Raw genomic sequence first — 24,225 nt, forward strand, 5'->3', positions numbered from 1 at the left:
GTTCATCTGCTTTATTTCCTCCTGCCAGGTGTTTATACACATGGACAAGATGCTGGTGAGGGTCTTCCTAACGCAGCTCAGGATGCCATTGGGCTTCTTTGCTGCGAGGGTGTATTGCTGGCCCAAGGGCAGTTTGGTGTCCACCAGACCCACGGGGCCGGTTCTGCAAAGCTGCTTTCCAACTTGCCGACTCCCTGTACCAATGCACGGGGATATTTCTCCCCGGGTGCAGGACTTCGCACTGCATTTTGTTGAACTTCATGAGATCTGTTTCCTCGTTTCTCTGTTACTGAAGATGGATAGTGGCTCCTGTATTGATCCCCGAGTTACATGCACCATGAGCTACTGCCCTCCAGGTGGACTTGAACCTAGCAGTTCAGCTAGTTTTTTCCAGCTCAGATGTTTAGTCCTGAGACAACCTGAACTGAAAACTGTTCTCTAGAAGCAGCAGGGCAAACTTTTAGACAACCTTTTTCTTCTTTTTTTTTTTTTTTTTCCAACTATACCAGCTGATCCAATGGCAAAAAAAATTCCCCTACCCTTGGTCTTCCTGTGTCCTTAGACCATTATAGCTACAGCAGAATACCATTTCCCCTCCAGTGTCTGTTCATGGCTACCAGGAGTCCATGGTTTTGGCCACAGAAGTAAGGATCGTGGAGATTCATTTTCCCTCCTCTGACCTTTGATCTTCACCATTAGATCAAGGTGGTATGGGGAAGGAAGACACCATATGCAGAGTAAGGCTTATCTGGGGCGGGTGATGTTCAGAATGAGCTGGGGAGCTTTGGGACAGTGTCATGGGGGATGCAAAGAATTCTCTTATGTGGGAGGAGCAGAGAAAGTGCTCAGGACGTGAGGACAAGACTGTGTGAAACTACACTGTGCACTTCCCAAATCCAAGTGCTGAAATATGAAGCTGCTACAGTGGCAACAAAGAGCTATGAAGTCCATGGATAAAATGTATGTTCCTTACATACCCATAGATTTGAATGGATAGCAGTCTACTATCGCTAGTAGTGGGTTTTGGACCTCAAACAATAGATAACTGTTCTGTGAACCTAAAAATAGTGAATTATCTTGATGGTAACCCGGTTTCAGACAAGATGATGTGAAAAGAATGATGCAGGTAGAACAGGAATTTGAAAAAAAAGAACAATGGTGGAAACTGTCAGAGATTTGCATTTTTAACTAGGATTTAATACTCTCTCATGTTTGCAAAATCAGAATCTTTTCACTGAAACAGTGTTAACTGTGTTTGCCTTACCATTCTAAGGGAATGAGTTACTTTGTTAATAAAAGGGTTTTACCTCTTCATAATACATCATAATACATAATTTTACATCCTCATAGCTGTATTGAAAGTTCAGTAAGTAACTTGAATTTTCTCAGGAAATGGACAAGAGAAATAAAAGCAGTTATATCTGGTTAAAAGTTGTGTATGTACTAACATTAAAAAAAAAAAAAAGAAATTATTGGATTTAACTAACTTCCTATCTCTCAGTGAACAATTAATAACCATTTAACAGCAAGAGTGAGCTTTCTTTTCTCTCCCTAAAGAATGTGTTTTCGATAGTTATGTGCTTAATTATCCAGCAAATCCCACTTAGTTGTGTGGTGACCTGTTTGTTGAAGACACCAAAATATTAAGAGAACTGCTTTTCATGTTTTGTATTAATATGGTTTCAGTCTATTTATTTTTCATGGCAGTTAAAAATCCCATTTTTAATATCGTAATTTTGAAATTGTTTCAATGTGTCTTGAAAATAATTCAAAACATGGCATTTATATAAAATAACATGAATATAGTATTTTTTGCAAAGGTGGTTGCACACTTGAATAAACTTAAAAACTTAGACAATTGACTTATTTAATAAAACATAAAAGCATGAAAAATATGAGGAAGCCAAATGTGACAACCTTGTCCTGTACTCATCAGTTGCAGAAATTAAAATTTGGGGATTTCACATAGAATGTTAATGCAGGTCAGACAAAGTCACAGGTTACGTACAGTTAAAATCCTTAGTATAGCTGATGAGTTTTCTTTTAATCTACATTTGAATATGCATGACTAATGAGCAAAACAGCTAAACATTTGAAAACCAATTAGTTGTTTGGGGGGTTTTCTTGAGGCTCCTTTTCCAATATTAAAATTACTTGGTTTCATCATGCCATTATTCATTCTGCAGCCTGACATCACACCAGTATGATCCTTTGCTATATTGAAAAATGGCTGATAAATTGGAGAAAGTGAAATGGAATAAATTAAGTACTCTTCTGTTGAGGCAGCATGATTTTGCCACTTGGTCTTTTATGACTGACTGACTTTTTGGTTGCTAGTTGGAGCTATCAGAAAAGTAATTCACCTGACATGCCTTTTCCACATGTTTATCAGCAACCAAAGTAAAGCAGCTTTTATACCCTGATATATTTCCAGATTTGTTCAGCAGCAATACCTTTCGAATTGTCATGGAGAATTTGACTCCTTTGTTTTTCCAGATACCTGTTCTGAAGAACTTAAAAACTTAATGATAGCTACTTGGGGTGGGGGGCAATATTTTCAGTGTAGCCCAATTAAGTGAGCTCAATTTAATTTTAAACCTCAGGTAAGCTTTGTCTACGTTTATATTAAGTGGAGCTTTAAAATGAATTACAGCTTTCAGATTTTGAATTCAAATACTTAATTTCAGGTTTAAAATTAGTTCTTAAGTGCTTTTTATCTTAAACAAGGATTTAATGTTTTAGAAACATATAGTGTTGAAACTATGGACTCTACCTGATAAGAGTTTGAGAAGATTAAAGTTTTCCTGTATAATATTCTCTTCATTTTTGACTTTATTCATTGCCATTGGAATTAGAAATCTCCCATGCATTATTCTCCATCATCCAGTGACAGATACATACAAATAATTTATTTAATAAGTGTTTCTGCTCCTATTCTCTGCCCCAAGCAATACCAAGTATGTTAAATTTAGTACAGCCGGATTCCTCTCACTTACAAAGTGTTTGTGTGGACCATGTGTATGTGTCTCCCATTGCACTTAAGGAACTGCAGAGCTGAATGATACCAGCTTCATGATTTTGAGTAGTTCTTATGGTTTTGGTGAGACATCTCTTTTGAGCAAGGAGGAAAAGGCTCTTGGCCATACTGCTAAAAACCTGATCCTGACCTCCCTAAAGAAACTGGGAATAATTGCACTTAAATCATAAAACTAGTGCAGCAAAGATCTTTCCCAGTACCCTAGAATTTAATAGACAATAAATCAGAGCAGTGATTGATAATTAGTCCTCTGTCAATGTGGAAAAGAGCCCTAGTTTATCTAGAAAGTAAGTTTCAACATATGTGAATAATGTATTATTGGCAAAAACTCAGTATGTTTGAGTTCAACATATATTTTTAGAATGCTGGTATGACTCACTCTACAGTGTACCCTGATGTTGAAGCTTAAAGGTTAGAAACAATTTGGAAGCCCACAGTTTAAAACCTAAGTCTTATTAATCCAAAATTATCATGAGTGTTCTCTGTTTTCAAAAACAATATAAAGGTGGTCAGCTCAGCTCCACTGAGACATCCAAAAATAATACTGTTAAAAACAAAAGAAAACAAGCTCCATGACTCCATGTCTCTAAGAGAACAATGAGAAAATACAATTTGCTGATTGTTACCACTTTTTACTGCTTTGTTTTTGTTTTTTGTTGTTTTTTTTTTCTTTTCTGGAAGAGAAAAATAAATCACTGTTCCTTTAAAAAGAAATTAATACCTTCGTCCATTCAAGGAAACTAGGGCATGTATGAGGTCTGTGTTCATTGTGAATCACTTAGAGCATGTTGCACTAATCAGATTGCAGTTCTTTAATTTAGTGATATGATTTAAAACGACCTGATTGGTTGAATGCCAGTGGATGGAGAACTGTAGAATTATACTTCTCTGAAAATGAAGCTATTTTTAGGTGTTTTTAGCTACTGTGTTTTCTTTCAGAGCAGAGATGCTCAGATACATTTCTAGGAGATCAAGAGGAATAGCCATTACCATAAATTGGGACAAAAATGTTGCTATTAAATATCGGGTTTTATCTATTATTTAAAACTTTGTACAAAGTTGTTTTGGTTTGTGCTTGTTTTTTTCTAAATGAATGAATGGCTGTTATAGTCACTTATTGTTTATATGCTATAGATAAGGTTCGGCCTGAACAAAAGGCAACACAACAGGAAACATATGCTGTAGTAGTTAGTTCTCACCTGCTAACTGCTTTGAATAGGCTTGGAGATAATATCAGACAGGGAATGAATTCATTGTTTAAACCACCGAAACTCTTTCTACAAAATCTGACCCTTTAGTCTTTTCTTTGTCAGGGCACTACTTAAATTCATCCTGCTTTGAAGTATGACTGTTGCTATGGTCATATTACTGAGTGTTTAAGTGTAAGGATCTATATTCACCAGTCCTGATGTTCATTTCACAATGAAAGGTGAAACTTCTGAGATTGAAAGACATTTCTCACCCTGACAAAATGCCAGTTACAGATATATTTCTTAGTGTTAGCTGAATAAATTAAGGTACCAGGGTTAATGCTTTCCAAAACTAAAGTAAGAATAAAATAAATAGAAATTAAGAGGTACTTGGATAAAGGAGGATGGTGAAGTACACAGCAGCCAACTTTGAATAATCTTTCTCAAGTTAAAGGAATTTTAATAATTGCTTGCATTGTAGCTAACATAACAAAACTAGAAGAGTAGAGAATAATGAAAAAAAATTGACTTGAATGGCATTGTGGAGTAGTGCTTCTGTAATTTGGCTTTTAATTCTGCTTACATACAGAGCTTTTGTGCCACAGTTTTTATTCTCTACTTTCTCAACAAAGTTTTACCTAATTCTGAATCTCTCCAAACTTGTCATTAGCTCAAGTTCTGGTGATGAGACTTAACATGTGTTAGACAATAATTTGGATTTTATATTCTTTTCCAGAAAGCTCCACAGCCTTTGTTATCATACACAAATGTGCCAGAGTCAATGCTTCTGTTTTGTTGGCGAGATGATGAATATTTAAAAGTGTGTAGAGAGGGATCTGACCAAGCTACCTTGGCTAGGTGAACAATAGTAAAAGAATATGAAATTGAAGTTCACCATAATTCATATATACCTAACATAGGGTTTCTTTGTGCTTTCCTTCTAAACGTTTGACACTAACCACCTCTGAGAACAGGGCACCAGATTTGGTAGACCTCTAATTTTAACTGCGATTGCAATTCTTGTATTTCTAGTGTTTAGTCTGATTGTGCGTTTATAATGTTTCTCACATTAAGGTTCTGACAGATGTGTGGCTAGGGGTTAAAAATCAGGCAGCTGGAGCTGTTACTGCCTACAGCCCTGGCGACCGACTTTCCTGTCCTCAAGACAGGAGCGTATGATCGACTCGCAGATCAGCTCCCGAACTGCCATAGGTTTCAGCCCAGCACGTTAAGGTAAACTAGTTGCAATTTTGGTTTATCCTGATAGTTCAGGCTGAAAACTGAAGGTTCAGGAGTTCATTTCTAATCTGATCAGATGCCGCTGTTTCAGGGGCGGCAGCATCTGTCAGAAGGGGGTTGTGTGCAACTGGGGTAATAACTGATTTAGCTCTTTGTCTGATTTTAGTCTCCTTCCACATGTCTGTCAGGACCTTCAATGTCTGCACCTACACACAGACTTACTGGATTTTTGCATTTTATTATTCATAAACTCACCAATGGTCTGATTATTTCCAGTAATCTGCACAATGTAAAGCTCCCCTCAGTTTCTCTTTTCATTCACTGCACTACTTTAAGTAGTAAATACAGATTACCACATCCACAGTGTAACGATCCACTGCTAACAGCCTGTTTGCCAACAGCTAAGATATTGTTTGTACCTAATCAGGACAAAAAACAAAAAAACCAAAAAAAACCAAAAAACATTTATCATGGTATGTAAAATTAGTTTATATTCTATTTTGAAATGTAATTCTTTCTAACTTTAAGATGTTCATTTTCTTTTATAAAATCTAGTGAAATCCTCATTCAAAACCCTATTTCTAATCTTAGTTACTTTAGTAAAGTGGTTTTGGTGTTTTAATCTAGAAATGCTGGTGTTTGTTAGGAGAGAACAGTACGTAGAGGTTAAGATACATAAAATACAATGAATTGGTATTGCAAATTATCTGACATCTAGCTGGCTGTAATTTAATGTTGATACTGTATATCATAGCTGTGAACAATAAACACAATATAAATAAAATTAATAGTATTAAACCAGAATAAAAGGGCTTTGAAAGGAATCCTGGAGTAATAGTCTATATATTTCTGGCAAGTACCCTTATGAAAACACAGTTAACAAAAGTGAATGATTTTAAAAAGAATTGTAACGTAACCTGGTTAGATTTTAAGTGCATTCTGGTAAGAATTAAATAATTGTAATATTTCCTAGCATAAACTGTACTGTTTTTCAAAGACAAAAAGAAAAAGAAATATGTTAAGAATCATTACTGTTGGTTTTGGTAATTACTCTTGGTCTGCTTATAATATAATGTACCAAACAAAAATGTAACTATGTGTCTCTTTAAAAATTACTGTTACTGTAGAAACAGCTTTACAAATGTTTTTTAAATCAACCATAGTTTTTACAAAACTACAAAAAAAAAAACCAACCAAAACCAAAGAAACAACTTACAAACAAACAAGAAAACCTTTGGTTAATAAGGCATAAAAATATTAACATAATTTGATGAGGTGTAATTTTTTGGTAAGACTAGGTAAGTGGGTTTTGTTCCTGGACTATTAAATTATAAATCTTGGGCTTCATGTGGATGCGTACACCTGACGGCAAAGTCAGTGAAAATTGAAGACTGTCAATAACTGGTAGAATCAGCTTGCATAGTTTTAATTTTTTAAAGTAATTTCATATGATAGGAAAAGCCAGAATTTTTGTAAGCCAGCTTGCCTAATCCTTGATGATTAATTGCATTCAGCATGATAACTCTTTCTCTGAGCCATTTTAATCACTGTTGTGAGGAAAACGGAATGCATCGGTTACTGTACAAATGTAACTGCTCTTAAAATCCTGTCCCTAGAGTCTGAGGCACTTGGAAGAGCAGAATACTCCTGTTGCATAAATTGATAATAGTTGTTGCTTTGTTGTTACACTCTGTAGTTTTTTCTGGATAATTATTTTAAAGATTTTTTGTTTGTTTTAACTCACTGTTTTTACATAAATGCATATAAACTCTTCTCACACTGGCAAGGAAGTTCAATAGCTGACTTGTCGCTAATGCGTTTGTGCTTGTAAAAAAAATTTAATCTATTATTGTGGTTGTCTGAAAAGCATAATAGTAAATATTTTAATTTTCTTAATTTTTGGTGATATTTAGTAAACACTGATAACTATGATAATTTTAAAAATGTTGATTGCAGAGAAGAGCTATTGTCAACTACTGGCTAAATTTTCTGAGTAGGTATTTCAAAGGATAAGAGATCTGGAACAATGTTATTGATATTTACTGTAAAAAGTTTTGTCTGAAATCATAAATCAGTATAGCTAATTTTCTCTCCACCAGTCTTTGCATTTGTCTTTGTTAAATGTGATTAGATGATGTGTCGTGCGTGTAATATTAGAGAATTAACACCATATAAACGTGGACTGTATTATAAAAGGTAGCAGGAGGTAATTCACTGATTTCACTGGGTATTTTAGGAGACTTCTGGCTTCTAAAGAGACATATTCTCAGTGGAACAAATCCTGGTTTTGTAGTAGTTTTAGTAGACTGACTTTAGCGAGTCTAAATCAATAGCAGGTTTTTGAAACCTGTGTTTATGCATTCAGCCAGACAGCATATGACATCTATGGTTAATCTCACCTGCTGCCATTGCCTGTTCTCACCTGCTGCTATTGCCTGCTGTTACTTACTTGACTTTCAAGGGAAGCTAAGGTTGGTGGAACACAATTAAGAGAAGCAAGTTTTGATTGATTGATATATATTTAGTTAGATTCCTTAGTTAAAACCTTACTTTATTTTGTAAAGTTTGATCTTTATTTTTGAAGAAGCAGCTGGAATTTTTGGCTACTGGGGGCTGGTTGTGCTTTCATTTCTGTTAGCATGGTCATAGGATTAGTGAAATAAGGTACTTTTTTTATTAACAATTTTCCTTTCTTTTCCTTCCTTTTCTCCCTTCGTGTGTTTTTTAATTATTTTTCTTCTGATTACAGCCCATAGTTGCAGAGCAGTCGGTAGCAGTGGGTGGCAGTCATAAATCGGTAGATTTATTGTTGTAGATTTCTGTAGCCTGGCTGCCTGCTGATACAATTACCAGCTTAAAATCAGCTGTGGAATTTGACAATTTTGAGGAGGTTTTTACAGAAATCAAGATTTTAAGGAGATATTCTTAGCATTTGTAACTCGGTTCTCTCAAAGTCAAGAGGCTGTGGTCTTTGAAAGTATCTGGTAATCTTCTCGTTTCAAATGGCTTTTAAATAATATTTGAGAGATTGTTTTGATAAAGTGACAAAGCAATTATGTTGATACACTAGGTGCTGCACTTGTGCAGTTGAAAGCATGAGGGTTTCAATTGTAAATTACTTTCTTGTCATTACATCAGCTTACTGCAGATATTAATAAACTGTATGTGATAATACTGATAACATCTGTACTTTAGAATGCACCAAACAGCTTTTTGTGGCTGTATCATACCAAACGAAAAAGCTCTGTTTCTGCAAGGAGTAAGGTGGGAAGCAGTTTTTCATGATTCTTACTTGCCACACCCATAGCTCTGCTTCTTTTGTTTCTGGCAGCATACTTACTTCAATCTTTTCAACACTTTTCTTAACTGAGATTGGCTTTATCTTGAATTTTGTGGCAGACTTCGTTATCTTTTCAACTACTTTTTTCTCTGTGTTCTTTTTCTTCACAGGAATGTAAAACATGGCTGAGTCAAGGACCTCATGTGCTATTGTTTAACGATGAACTCTGCTTTCCATCTGCCTTTATTTCAGTTTGAGCTGCAAAATTACAAATTGCATTTTAATTTTTCTCCCTATTACTTATGCAACCATAAGGTTGGGTTTCGTCTGTGTCAAAAGTTCTTAAAATACCTAGTTTAGGATGGTCTGATACGTGTGTATAATTGGAGTAAATAACACACAAATTGGTATTCTGACAGAGGAAAAAGCAAGTACTAAAGTACTGCCATGGGGAGTTAATGGTAACATAGACTGGGGCAGAAAGTAAGATCCTTATGTGCCCTTTCTAAGAAGAAGTAGTTGAGTACTGCACTACTTGGATACCTGAGATAGTGTCTCACACCATTCTTTACAGAAGAAGAAAAGAAATATTAGTCCTAGTTATGATGTCACTGATTTAGTTATAAGACTCAGAATATCATTTTGAAGTAGGTTGCAGATAACTAAATCTGAATTTTATTTTAATATGATTTTAATAATTAATGTAGCAATCAATAGAGTATACTTTCACAGAGATGATTGATTGAAGTATCCTTTAATTGCAGCCTTTAATTAGAATTGATGGCTCACCACCATAGCTCTTGTCTATTATATTAATAATTACAAAATTGATTTACTTCCATTTTAATTTTGACCCGCTGGGGAGCTACGTGGCTTCAATTCATATCCTTGCAAATGAAGGTGACTTGCTGAAAGTGACGATATGGCATTGCTTCTTGTTTATATGTGTAAAAATATGTGCTTGTACACTATACTTGTTAGTGTAATTCTGTTTAATCACGTCCTATTCAATTATTTATTTTAGGCGGAGTGAAGGAGCAGTGGCAGTTACTGGGCTGTTTTGCTTCTATATTTGCCATTTAGTTGTTATGCTAAATACTTCTTAGTCAAAGACAATGACAATGGAGCTTTATAGTGGTAGTTACAAATATGTCTGGTGGCTGATGCGAAAAGACTTAAGATATTAACATCAGCAAATATGGTTTGGGTTTTTTTTCTACAAGCTCTCTCTGCCTATTTTTTTTTCTTATTATGCCATTCATATTAAAGATTTAATGAGTTTTAGACAGCAGGTCTTTTTTACTTATAAAACACTTTGAGAGGTGTGTATGTCTCTATGCATATTTATATAAAAATATCTTCCTTCCCCATGGACAAAGGAAGGCTTTACATTCATCCATTTTATTTTTGATTGCCCTACTTTTCCACATCCATTTGCTTTAATAAACCTCCAAGATCTAAAGAATGTAGTGTTCTTTTTCTGACACTGAAAAAGAAAACAGAAAAACTGTCTGAATCCTTTGTGGTGGATTTGCAGCAAACCGTAGTTCGTTATTTTTTTTCATGCCCTCCAAGTGACATGTTAGATGAGATACTGTATTGTTGATTAGCAAAGTTAGTGTTATCTTGCATACTGTAAGAAATACTGCAAGCACGAAAGTTAGTTCTGAATCCTTGCTGTCTTAGGCAAGCGATGTCCGTGGGTATACCAGAATATGATTAGAATACAGTTGAATTCTGTAGTAAAAATGTCTGTCTTGTGTATTAAAAAGATACAGAACAAATACATTTCCCAAAAGAAAAGCTGATCTCATTGGCAATCTTTTAAATTCTCAAGGTTTATCCTGCTGGATTCCCTGAGGGTTGCATTTTTTTTTATCTTGGCTGTTCAGACGTACCACTGCTTAGAACATGTACCATAAGCATTTGAATAGCAATTGACTTAGGAGATGTTCTTCGGTAATGTGTGGAGAAATCTTGATTATTTCAACCTAGATTTGCATGTTCGTGTGTAGACCCAGTGAGCAGAGGAACATCTTTTTTGGGTACTTTCTGATTGCTTATCACTTTGGAGATCTGAGATGCACATTTCCTAGGAGCTTTTCATGACATGCATTGTAGGCAGATATACATTACATAGTTCAGCACGATTCAAGTTTGTGCTCAGGAACATTGACCTCTAATCTTGACTAGCACGTGAAATTACTGCATGTTACATTTTCTTGCCAAGTCCTCGGTTTAATAGTCGTTTAGGCGATGTTTGACAATTTCCCAAATGAGCATCAGCATTGTAGTCATTTACATGCTACCTCTATAACCACCTTGTAGTGACTGCATCAGAGAAGTGTCTTTAAGGGGTTTCCTTTAGAAGATTTGCTTTACAGTCATCTTGGAAAGAAATGCAATTCTAACAGGACACAATGATAAAAGAAGATTGAGTAAGGAAAAGAAAATTTATATCACTGTGCCAGAATTCTGGAGCAGACTGGCTTGTATAAATCAGTCTGCAGGATATATGAGGCTTAAAGTTTGTCTTGTTAACTAATAAAAACAGTTTTTCAGAGTTTATATACATGTGCTTCTACATTCATGTTAAGCAAGGAGAGGACAAAGTTGAAGCACAAAATTCAAGCTTAGATTTCCTTTCAGATACATGCCATACAAAACAGTCTTTAATAACGTGAACAATACCTGCCTGCAAGTAATACAACAAAATATTGTGTCTTGCTAAAATTTTACTGGAGAGGTATATCATCTTTAACTAACTTTATTCTGAATTACACGTGCCACATGTTGTGACATAACAAATAAGGACATACAACGTTTAGAGGTATCCAGCACCTAATGCCTTCTTCATACTTGTAAATCTCCTTTTATGCTGCCTATGTTTTACTTAGCTGATAGCCAGAAAGCACTTATCCTGGTGATTGCTCATCATCGTAAATAAATGTAGAACAAAAAAACTAGATGGCTTTTCTGTCTTATTTCTCTCTGATTTTCACCACTTCTGAAGGGTAGAAAAAGGAGAGATTTGTGAGAAACCCGCAGAAGAGTGGAAATTCCTCGTATCCCCTACTTCAAAAATTCTCACCTACCTGAGCTTGTGGCCTCCACAGCAACCGAAATCATATAGTTTTAGATATTCCACTATCAGGATACCATTTTTCTTAACCAACAGCTTACCCCACACTCTTTTCTAGTCTTTTCACATTTATTTGCATTTTGCATCTGTCTTGAAGGAAGTCTCCAGGGTGTCTGCAAGGAAAAGGTGAAACTGCATTTGAAAGGAGCCTCTGTCTGCTTTGGAAAACTTTAAACTTTTTACTCTTAGTTCCTTGAGGATTACTGCCGCAGAGTTTTGTGTCACTGGCTAGATCTGTGGGGAAAGGAAGCTAGAGCTACTTCTTTTTAGGAAGATCACAAAACCTGGGCTGTGATATCTTTTGGGAGTCTTGCCTTGCTTTTGGAAACACTGCTTTCCAAGTGTAATTTTTTTTTTTTATGAAGAGAAAAATTTCACTGGAGAAAGGAGGTGGAAGGAAAGAAAAAAAAAAATGTTTCTTGTCTTACAACTTTTGGACATTTGTAAAAGATTAATATCTTGTTGATCCTTATACTGTCCACTGGAGAAGAAACTTTTCTTTAGTATGGCTGTGCTCAGGACAAAATATTAAGGAGCTACTAGGAATTAAACGATACAGCTGGTACACACATAAGGAAACTTCCTCTTATTACCAAGAAAGAGAGCCATGGTAATGTGATCCTATTTCTATCATCCATCTGAAAATACTACTTTCATTGGTATCATTTGATCATCTTGACAATGCTCTGCGAGCTTGCTTGCCAAGCTTTCTAAGGTCTTGCCTAACACAGCAGAACTTTGGATTTTAGCCACAGGAGTTCAGCTTTGGCACTGTTTCAGAGTTTCTGGACTGTGTTATGATCAGCCCTTTGCACCCTGGATACTGTTCTAGTCCTATAAAATAGAGTATCCTATTTAAAAAAGTACCTTGTAGCACAGGTATGCAGCTATCCTGTCATATCAGCAAAAAAATACATTTGATATGTGGATATCTGTAGATGCCAACAGAAATGAGATCTGTAGATTTCATATGTTGATAAAATCTTCTGCTTTGTTTGTTTATAGCTTTATTGGAAGGCATTTCTATGAAACCAGTAAGTAACACTACTTCGTAATTCTGGTTTGATCCACTGACAGAAGAAGTTTCATTTAAATAAATTCTGCTAGCAGTGTTGAGTTGCACCTGAGCCAATGTAGAATAAAATTTATAATGCCAACCTCAAAAGACTGTTGACTGGTCATGGTTGATGATACATTCTAATTATGTATGTAAGGAGCAAACATTACAATAATAATCAAATACCGATACTTAATCTGCAATTCTAACCTGGTGCAAGCTCAGGTGGAATGCTATGTAAAATTATTTTGGTTTGATTTTAAACTTAGAAGAAAGTTAATGAGTAAAAAGATTTCTAATAAAAAAATAGCACTGATTCTGTTATAATTTAATCATTTCAAAAAGTTCAGGAAAGTGGCTTTTCAAATTTAATCTTATAACTTCTGTAGCTGTGATGATTGCTTATAAATGAACAGCTGCATCTTCATTGCCACAGGCCTAAATTAAAGTCCCAAAGCCCCATAGGTTTTGAATTCCATAGCACGTTAGCAAGAAACCTACAAATATAGAAAAGCTCATGTTCTAAGACTGAACACAATCCATGTAATATTCATGATTAGTAAGACAAACAAAATGCAGCCTTACACCAAATACTGCAGTGAAAACCACTGTAGAAATTAAAAAGTACAAAATGACAAGGCTTACCAAAATTAAGAGAATAATGTGACATATTTTATGCTTATTTTCATTTAAAAACTTAAATTTTAGATGAAAATGTATTCCTTTACCTCATTTGTATTTCTCACAATTCAGTAATTTAAGTTAAAATATCTCCCATTGTTTAAGTTATTGCTTTTTTCTCTTCTTTTTTTTTTTTGTTCAATTTGGTATTGACTATAAACTCCATGTTACTTCTTTCCTTTGTACATGTATAAAAACTTTGGTTATTCCTTGCTACTTTTTTTTTTTTCGTAATTTCAATCATTTAATCATCTCTAGAACCCTACAGTCTGCAGTATGCTTTCTTAGGAGTGGTACAAAAAGCTGTGAAAAATGCAATGATTGAGGGGAACGATCATGGTCTCATAATTCTTCGTCTCAGAATATAACTGTGTAGAGTGATCTTGGTATCAGAATGTCAGTGTATGACACTTAAAAAATTCCTCCATGTATTTTGAGCAGGAAATGCAAATTCAATACAAGGTAACCAGAAAACCTTCATTTTTTTTTTTTTTTAATAAAAGTAAATATCCATTTTCTACACTTCACACACTAGTTTAGTCGCTCAGTATTTGCTTACTGGTCAAAAAGTTCAACTCGGAAGCTAGCCTTAAGGGGGAGTTTGAAAAAGTCACAAAAGTCCCTTTAAAGACACTTGGTTTGTTTCGTAAACATGTTTCTAAGGACACTATTTGCTACTATAAGAAAGGTCTATACATTTATTTGAAAGTCAAAGTTCAAAATGTACTAGTCCTAGTTTATCAAAAACATACAAAAAGCCTAAATACACAAATGCATAATAGTTGAATTTTGATTTTTTTAATTAATATATGCATATACTTTTGCTTCTGAATACGTCACTGTTTAAGAGGATTTTGAGCAAGGCACTTTATTTACTTGATCAGCCTCAGTGTTACCTCACCTGATGTTTCTGTGAAACAATGTTGACCCCTTTACTAACATGATCCACATTTGACAAAGAGGTGAACACCTCTCAGATAATTAAATTCTTACGTGTTTTTTAAAGATAAACATCTGTGGATTGGAGAATAAAGCTATGAAGACCTCCACTAAAGGAAGGCATCAGCTTATGCCTGTATTTGCTGTCGCCAGAAAATCAACACTCTGGGAAAAGCTTCAGTCATAGCCTGTCCCTTCTTAACTTAGACACAAAGATGCAAATCTGTAGGGAAAGAGGCTTTATTAATTCCAGCTTCATTAAATTACTTGGGTTTTTTTAATGTTATTTTTGTTGTGATTCTGATCTTGTTTTTTCTCAGGAGTGGGGTTAAAAAAAAAAAAAAAAAAAAAAAAGCATTTTGTATCATGCAGGAGTAAACAATCCCTGGATTCAGATTGGCTGCCTCTGAGAAGATTATGAAATCTAGTTAGGCTAGATAGTTCTTTTTCAAATGGGCAAAAATTATTTCCTTGACTTAAAGCACCATCTCATGAATGATCAAAGAGTAGGGATGGTACTGCATCAGTTTTTTCCCATTTTAGGATGTATTAGTCTAATTAAGCGGTTATACACCTTTTAAAATTCTCCTTGTTTATTTAGTGCTAAAACAAATTTCAGAATAAAAAGAAATTTCACTCCTGTTTCAGGCTGTTTTATTGGTTTTGCAGAGAGAAACTTAGATTCGGAGGAAAGGAAGTAGATTTTAAAACCTGACATAATTCTGATATACTTGGTTAATAACAGTGTTGGGAACAATCCCCTTACAGCCTCTAAGCTGTGAAAACAGAGTATATGCTGTTATTATTGAAGCTTTGTTCAGTTAGTGACTTTTTCTGTCTAAGTACAAATTAAAGTTTCAGAAAAGAATATTACTGTGTATAGCTGTGAAACATGGTCTAAATCAATACAAGATATCAGTGGACAGTTTTCACTTTGTTTATGCTGTTTCTGTCTGCGGCGAGAAACTATTTACTGCAATTTTTTATTTCTAGACTAGAATAAATGCTTCGTGCTAGACTTTTACATTAAAGTGGTACACAACTCTTCATTTATAGTTGCCTCTAGTTGAATCTGTTTCACTTGAGAGCTATTTGTAATGTACTTCACACGTACCTACTTCCAGAACCGTGTGCTAGACATACTTCAAATACTTATATCAAAAAAGCATAAAACATGGATATGCGTATATACAATCAATTCTCTGATTTAAAAAAAATCTGATAGAAAAAGTTGAGCAGTATTTATTTTGGGGTGTAATTATTTTGACTATGTCTGGGTCACAATGATTAAAATGTATTATTGACTACTAGGTGTTCTGCCTGTGTAAATTATTTGAATGGTGCCAGTTCTTCTCCTGCCTTTTCCTCAACTTTTGCTGTTTGCACTCTATTGTCCTGTTAGACCTAATTTATCCCAAATTCTCAAAGGAGCTTATGTCCTTTGATGTTAAGTAGGGTTAGTTAAGAGTTATTAAAAGTTTCAACTGCCAGTGCTTTGGATGTACAAATTTTAAAATTAATCTTCCCATTCAATTTATTTCAATACAACATTTTCCAAGTTGTGAAAATTTCACTTTGTTTAGCTAGTCTTTTCTCTGTTAACTGACACTTCAAATGTATTCTTGAAAATTCACCTTGTTAGCATTTAAATAACATTCCCATACTCAGCAAGCCATCGCACTGCACCTTTTCCACAGATCAGCATTTTGTAGGTCCTCTCTCCAAAATCCAAAGATATACTTTATTTTACCAAAAAGGGATGTGAGCAAATGGTTAGTGAATAGTGAATTATGAAATCTTAAAGTAATCCACAAGTAGTTAAGTTTTGAGGACAAAAAAAAAAAGTCATTATCTTTACTAACGGCAGGTGATATTGGGAAAAAAAAGAAGGGGCAGAGGGGGCTGTTAGGCTGTGCCCTCCTCAGGCATATAAATGCTTTAGAGCATTTTTGCATTTACATTCAGCTTAAAAAACATTCCTGCCTTAGGTTAACTTGGCTTGCTAATGCATGTAAAAAATCCTACTTTATCTGGGTTGATGATGCCATCTGAATTTGTCACAATATTAAAAAAGCGTATCAGAGGACTACCGCCCACTCTTGTGTTATTACTTTTGGGGGTAGGAGATCATAAGGTCTGGGGAGTGTAAATGCTCTTCGATAATCCAACTCTTGCTGGCCAGTGTAATCTTGCTGTAGGAGTGCCTGTCCCTAAGGCTCTAAATCCTGGGATGGAAAGTGTTGTACCCAGTGGTACGGGAGGTTTTGGAACGGTGTTGGTATTTGGCTCTTCCCTCGGCAGAATTACTGGACTCCAGCTCCTTTCCTGCAGGAAGTTCTCCAGTTGGAGAGGAAGAGAAGAGCAGTGGAATAGCTTCTGCACCCTTCCTCCTACCCATGCCCAACACGTGTACCTGCAATGCTCCCCTGCTGCTGAAGTACAGAAGCTATATTGAGCATCCCTGCTTCAGTACTGGGGAAGGAAACAGTCTTAAGATCGTTGAGAGCTGGGCCATTCCCAGTACAGAATTCATACAGGTAGTTAGTATAGAATAGGTACTATTCTCAAAGTTCACATTCTTCATTTATAATTCTGCTGCCATGCTCTAAAGATAACCTCTCCGGCAAACAGAGAAAGGAGACAATTTTGTGTGTATTCGTATCAGTAGAGGGTCTGATTTTTAGAGGTGAACTTGTCTTTTCTCCCTGCCTGTTTGGGAGAAGAACTGGTGAGGTTTTTAATTCTGTGAAGTTTGTCTTATGTTACTGCACAACAGGGCCATGGAGGATTATCTGAGCATCAGCAATTTACACAGATTCATTAGAAATTCCCGCCCACGGGGAGGCTCTCTGGAAGAGTAGCAGAGGTAAAACTTTGCTGCCTTGGAGTCATCTGAGATGCAGATTCCTCTTTCCCACTGATTTCTGAGGAGGCTTTCTAAGCATGATGTTCAGCTTATGGTTTAATTTGGGGGAGATTTATTCTTTAGGCAATTATGTAGTAGTTTTATTTCAAGTGGATTTGTTTATTTCATGTTGCTTTACACAGGTTGCTTGTGCATTTGGGTACACATAACTTTAATTCACATTGTTGTAATACTCCCTTTGCAAAACAAAGTGAAGCTAAATGTTTACTCTGCCTTCCAGGGAAAGTTTTCTAATCACAATGTGAGTGTGTAATTAGATTTGATCAAGCTGTTTTAATGTGACATCTTTTATTATTTTTCATTATCAACTGCTTAATAACCTGACAGTCTCCATCAGAGACAGTACCTTGTATGGATTCCTGTTAGGAATTATCATTCGTCTTTTTAGCTTATCAACATCAATCTGATATGATATGCTGGAAGATTAACACGTGTCTGCTAGGTAAACAATAAGCACATTTAAGAATATAAAGGATTTTTATGTTAGAACATATGGTAAATCTTAAATCAGGACCTACCAGAAAAGTATTTCAGTTTTTTAAAAAGGAAGTTACAGGATTTCTATCTTAAAAAAAAAAAAAGGGGGGGGGGGGGGTGGAGGGGGAGGGAGAACAAACAAAAGAACAAAAACTCAGATAGTTCTAAAATAGTCTTATGAGTTTTATATAATGCAAGAAAATGTATAACTTTTAAGTCTATCTGGAAGAATCCAGTGGTTTATTTCTTGGCTTAAATTTCTCTGTTTAGTACAGAACAGAAATGTGGAAAATGAAACCCAATAGTATATCCAGTAGGTTAGTAGTATAGTCAGTCCAGGTTCTTATCTCACAGTCAGATTTATGTTGGAGACCTATTATGTTGGAGTCTATGAAGTTTCAATGACTTCAGTGGTAAAACCCATAGATTTAAGGATCTGATAACTGTGTTGTGGCTGTTAACGTTTTGATTGCATTTGTTCCAGATACCATTCTGACACCATTCAGTTTCCAAACAGGAATGCTTGACGCACTCTTCAAAAGCAGGGGAAGAAACCCTGTTCTTCAGTTCTGTTCTTGATCAGTGAAGTTGCATGAGGTAGCTGCCCAGATTTCCTCAAATCCAATAATTTAAACATTGAAATGTGATAGCATTTGTATAAACATTAAATAGTGGCATTATTCTTTTGAAGAGTTGAAAATACTTGCAAAATGACTGGCCCATAAAAAACGTTGCTGTCTGGACCAGCCATCATACTGGCAGCAAAACTTTTGTTCATCCATTTCTCTTTCTGATGGTGAAAGGGTACAGGAACTAAACAAGCAGCTAAGGTTCCTAACACCCCCACTCACCCCCCCCCCCTCTTTTTTTTTTAAATCTAGTGTGGATTTTTTATAACAGAACATGCAAAAAGTGAATTTCAGCAAGATCTTTAGCTCGTCAGTACTGAACTTGCCAAGGCCATTATATCTACCTTGACTATTTGAAAGGTAATTTTGTATAAGAGTGGAAATAGTTCAGAAAATATCTATGAAGCAGGAATTTTTGAGTGCTTAGGAGGAAAGAATATGTAGCTGTGTGATGGCTATAAAAATAGAGAAAGAGCAGCTGTCATCCAGTGCAAAAAGTTGTGAAAAAGTTCTATTTAGAAACAGTTCTACCTACATAACGTTTTCTACTCCTTTTTGTTGTGGACTTTTATGTGACAAAATATTTGTGAATTTTATATAAATTTGCTGGTGGGTGGAGATGATTCTGGAATTTGCTTTTGGAGGGAAATATCTCATTTCTTTTTATACTTGAGTTTACCTCTTACTGCATCAAAATCATTTTACATACTGCCTTATTCCTAAACCCAGGTAGTGCTTTTAATGTTACATAGCATTAATAGTAATTATTATAGCTTTAGCATTAAGCATTAATTCAACATTTATGTTGCAGCTGTCTCTGGAAAGCAATGTTGTGTTATGGTTGTATATAGTGAGCCTTTGAGGAACCTAGTGTATAATCTAAGTTAATACTTAAAGCTCCCTGTATAGTTCAGGGTGAGAGCTTTGTATCTTTGTGGGATGATTCCATCCAAAGGTAGGTGGGGTGCACTATTCATGGACATCCCTGTCTTAGCTACCGTGGACTCGATGCATAATTTTAGAAAGCTAAATTTAGAGGGAGATAAATGCTATTCTTAGAAAAAACAACAGGACATGCTATGAAAGAGTTACAATCTGGAAGTCGGGAAGGAGCTAGGAAGACAAACTAAAATAACTGGCATACTGAATGCTTGGGCAGTAGTCACAAATCCTACCTACCTGCTTTCTGTATAAACTCTGGACTAGAAGTCCGTGGCTGGAGAGCAATACATTTAAACATACAGCAGCTAGAATTTAATGTGAGCAGAACATGGATTTGGACTAGCATTTAGAGAGGAAAACAGAAGGAGCAAGATACAAAAAGATGTGTGTCTGTGTTTGTGCATGAGTGTTTATATGTGCCCATTCTGTATGTGTGTAATGACAGCATCAAAATAGGAGCTCATCCTGGTTGTGACATAACAGCATTCTCTCTAGTCTGAAAACATAAGGTGTATGTGTCCTTGTCTCTTTGCTTGTATTTCTGGACTGGGATGTGGAGCTATTCTTATGATAAAGTTGCTATAGTGTGTCTCTCTACATTTTATCCCTACCTGAAATTACTTTTGTCTCTAGTGTTCATCTTGAACACTATACATAAAGGTAATTTCTTGCAGGATCGTGACTTAAATTAAAAAGCCTTCAATAGTATAAGCATACTCTTGAAAAATCATGTATCCATGATCACTGTCAATGTTTATTTGCGATATATAAAAAAATACCTGTGCAATTACAAATATTTTAATAGAATCTCTAATCTAAACCTTGAGTATAGCTCATTTCCCTGAAGTTTGGTATTTGCTTCCTCCAAACAGATACATAGTAATGAATCTATAAGTGATTTGGTTTCTTGAGCAATTGGCCTTATCTAGGAGGATTTTCCAAAGCTTTTCACAGGCTTTTAAACTATGGAACTTGAGAAATATTTTTGAGGAGAAAAGCTCCCTTGGTGATTTGAACTGTTATCACTCTAAATTATAAGATGTATCAGTTCCTACAATTTCTCAGAGTATATTTTACTGTTTAAATGGGTGGGTTTTTTCCTTTGGTAATTGCATGTGTGGGAGGCACTATTAACAAAGGTTCATATTACTATAGCATAGCATAAAAGCTGTAATTGCCAACTGAGCATTACTTTGCATGAAAAATATTCTTAAGTGCTTCTGTTGATATGAAAATTCATTCCAGATACCTTAAAAAATACGTGTAGTTTTTTTTCTTTCTATTCTGTGGTCCTCTTCTGAAAATAAGGTCAGCTTTTTTTTTTTTTTCTCCAGCAGATTTGATTTGGTCTTGTGGTAGTATTCTGGTGCTTGGTTTTTAATGACTTTGAAAGCTTTTGCTTCTCAGAGACCTTCAAATTTTCATCAAAAATAAGTATTGCATTTTTATTAACATTTTTATTTATTTAGATGCTTACTGTTCACTGATAGGGGAAAAACAGTAATTCTGTGCAACATTCCAGGCACCTTGGTAATCTTAAAAATATATGAATGAGCAAATTATTATATTACATTATTAGAAAAGATTTGTAGGCACCATAGTGGCAAGCCTTTTGAAAAACTGTTTATATGAGTTAGAAGCATATTGCTAGCCATCAACTATGTTACCACTGTTAAGACGAAAAAAAAAGAAGAGAAAAATTGAAGCAGGTTTCTCTGTTAGCAGAGAATGTCATGTAATTTGGGGACCCTACCCATCTGTTTGTTTATTTTTTTTAAATAGATGGAACATTTAAATAGCAATGAATAGATTTAAGTATTTTGTTTAAATTCCATATTTTGTATTCCCTTTTTTTCTTTTTCATTATTTATTCTTAAGCACAGACACCTATAGGAAACTTTCCAACTTAAACTGAAGATGAGAAGATGACAGTTAGTTTGGCCTATGTACTGAACAATTTGAGAAGTAGAAGGGGAAATTAATAGGGGGTTGTTTCTCCAAATAGTATTTTGGGGAAGTTCCTCTCTGACATATAATTTAATAGCAGCAAAATGTAAAAATTCTTCTTGATACCTTTCTAACTGCTTTTACAGCTATATGTAAATGTTATGATGTAATCAGGTGGGTTTTGATTTTGCGTGTTTATACAGTAGTTCATTTGTTGTAGATAATTTTACAAATAATATACTAAGACAACCATTTCCCCAAACAAACTGAATAAAAACATAGTGCTTCTGTCTGTGGCTTGAGTTCTTTCTTAGTTCTAGAGCTTTTATTTTCTAGAAACATGCTTTCCCAAAGCATAATTAGGCTGTGCTCACTTTCACTGCAGCCCTTTGTCATTGATTTGCACACACACTTTCTCTCTGTTTCTCATCTAAGTAATATTGCTTCATAACACCATAGCAAGAGAAAATCTCTGGCCTTTGCCTTTGGTTTTGGGGAATTTTACCAGCTTTTGCAGTGGACTCTACAGGGTTTTTTTACAAATAACTCTTAAAGAAAAGTAGTTATAATCCTTTTTTCCTGTCTTACACATAACAGTATAATAATAATAGTCAGTAATTCCTTCTTATATGATTTAATTTTAGGGAAATCATCATCAAATCCTTAGCTGATATCCAACAAAACAGTTTATATTCAAGGGATGGTTTGCTTTGTAAGATGACTCATCATCCCTTCTAAGCCTTTAATAATTATGAGGTTTGGGGTTTTTTTCCTTTTATTTAAGTCTTTTTAATTTCCTAGTTTCTCTCTCAAATGAGAATAATCCCTTTCTTCAGACTCGTAACTGTTTTAAACCTGGATTCATGTTATTCATTCTTGTGACCAGAGCACAACGGTCTGTAAACTTGAAGTTTTCATATAACTCTGAGAACTCGTACAGTTCATATATTTTACAGAATTTTTAAACTTGATTCATTTCAATATTTGAATACTAGTGAAGGGGTCACTTATTCAATTAAAGTAAAACAAATTGGTATATGTGTGTGCATGTATATGTATATGCACATATATGGGCATGGCTATCCATATGCCACACCTAAAAGATGTGTTATCAGTGTGAGTTCAGCAGTCAGTTTCTTCTGCTAAGGCTAGTAAGGCTTCCTGCGAACACCCGCTAAGAAAATATTAGAGGTCTGATGTTAGAGGACCCCGAGTTCTAACATGTATTTTTGCAGATTTCAGCAAGTCACGTACATAGGTGCACATGCTTGGTAATCATCACATCTGTTAATACATTTCAAGAAATAGACCACTTATTCTAACTTTCTGCTTTTATTAGATGCTTGACCCATGTGAAGTGTAATGTAGCTGCAGAAAAAATTCATAGTTAGAATTTCAGGAGTACTAATTGCAGATGAAACTTTAAAGGGAAAGGGAACAGTTTATTTCTCTCCGAAAGAAGAATGGAGCTTTAGTGAAGCTAAATGCAATCAATCAGTAATCTTGAAATTTAAAATCTATGTTAAGGATGCTCTGATTTTATAACAGAGATATCAAAAAGATTCTTACAGGGTAATATTTATTTCCTTTCAATTTCATAGATCCTTTCAACATTTTCTTCTCTTATTCAGCTATTTTAATTACTATTAAAATTGCTATTTCAATTTTTAGTCAGGGAAAGTTAAGTTTTACTCCCTATTTGTATAAGTGTTCTGTGCAAACAGTTCCAAAATTATTTCATCTAGATGAAGTCAAATGCAGAACATCAATGCTGTAGAATTGCTCCCAGCCCTTGTTTCCCCTTTCAGTTTGGGAAGTCTGTTAGATAACCAAGCTTTGCTTTCAGAAAGCACCGTCTTTCTGTCTGTGATGAATGTGGAAACAGGCTCTACATTAAGACCAATTAATTCTCTCTCATGAAACAAAGGTAGAAGGACAGAAGGGAGAGAAGGACCAAAGGAGAAAACTGTCTTGTTGAGATTTCTATGACACTTTGCACATATATGGGATGTTCTTATGTGTTGCATTTAAGATTGTGTACATTTTGTCATTTCGTATCTGTTTAAGGCGATGTGAAACACTACCAATGCATTTGAATAAAACACATTTTTATTGTCTGACCTTCATTTGCTGAGGTTTTATGCAAGTGTAGAGAGGAAATGTTATATGCAAGGAAGAGTTTATCTGATTTTCACGTTAAGCACGTTATTGACAATTTTTACATTGCTTGGGAATGGTGTCAAAGTGCAGTCCTATTTTGCCAAGAGCTTTTGCAAGATCAGTTTTAGGCTGAAGCATTTAGTGGTGGTGTTATATAGAATCCCACTCTACAGGCTGTTTGATCATGGGTCACAAAAATAAACGTATGGGACCTTACAGTTAGTAGACTGCTGTAGTGTGAGTTGTCAAATAAAAAGCTTAATGCAGATCAGCTGATGAGAGATTGTAGTGCAGCCTTTCATTTAGTTAAAGTTTTAGCTTTGGCTCCTCTGTCAGGTTTTCCATTTCAGTGTCAAATAAATTGGCATGGTACGCCGGAAAAATATAAGGAGATTTAATTAGTGGATGTATTGGGATTACCATGGGCTGGTAATGCATTGTGCTTTTTAGGTTTTCAAATGCTCTTTAAGATTGATGTAAAAGGCCAATGAAAAGTATGTAGTCGTACACATGCCAGACAGTCGTTTCCGAAAGGTACAGTGCATTCCCCAAAACATTTCAACCAAGGTTCATAAAATA

The 24,225-nt window shown here is 35.1% G+C and overlaps 1 protein-coding gene across 2 annotated transcripts in view; it reads left to right on the top strand.

The window, feature by feature from the left end:
* Nucleotides 1-24,225, top strand: part of NOVA1 (NOVA alternative splicing regulator 1) — a 158,892-nt gene that overhangs the window by 87,470 nt on the left and 47,197 nt on the right. The gene's annotated exons all lie outside the window — the stretch shown is intronic.

Source organism: Accipiter gentilis, chromosome 22, assembly GCF_929443795.1.
Source record: "Accipiter gentilis chromosome 22, bAccGen1.1, whole genome shotgun sequence".
Lineage (NCBI taxonomy): Eukaryota > Metazoa > Chordata > Aves > Accipitriformes > Accipitridae > Astur > Astur gentilis.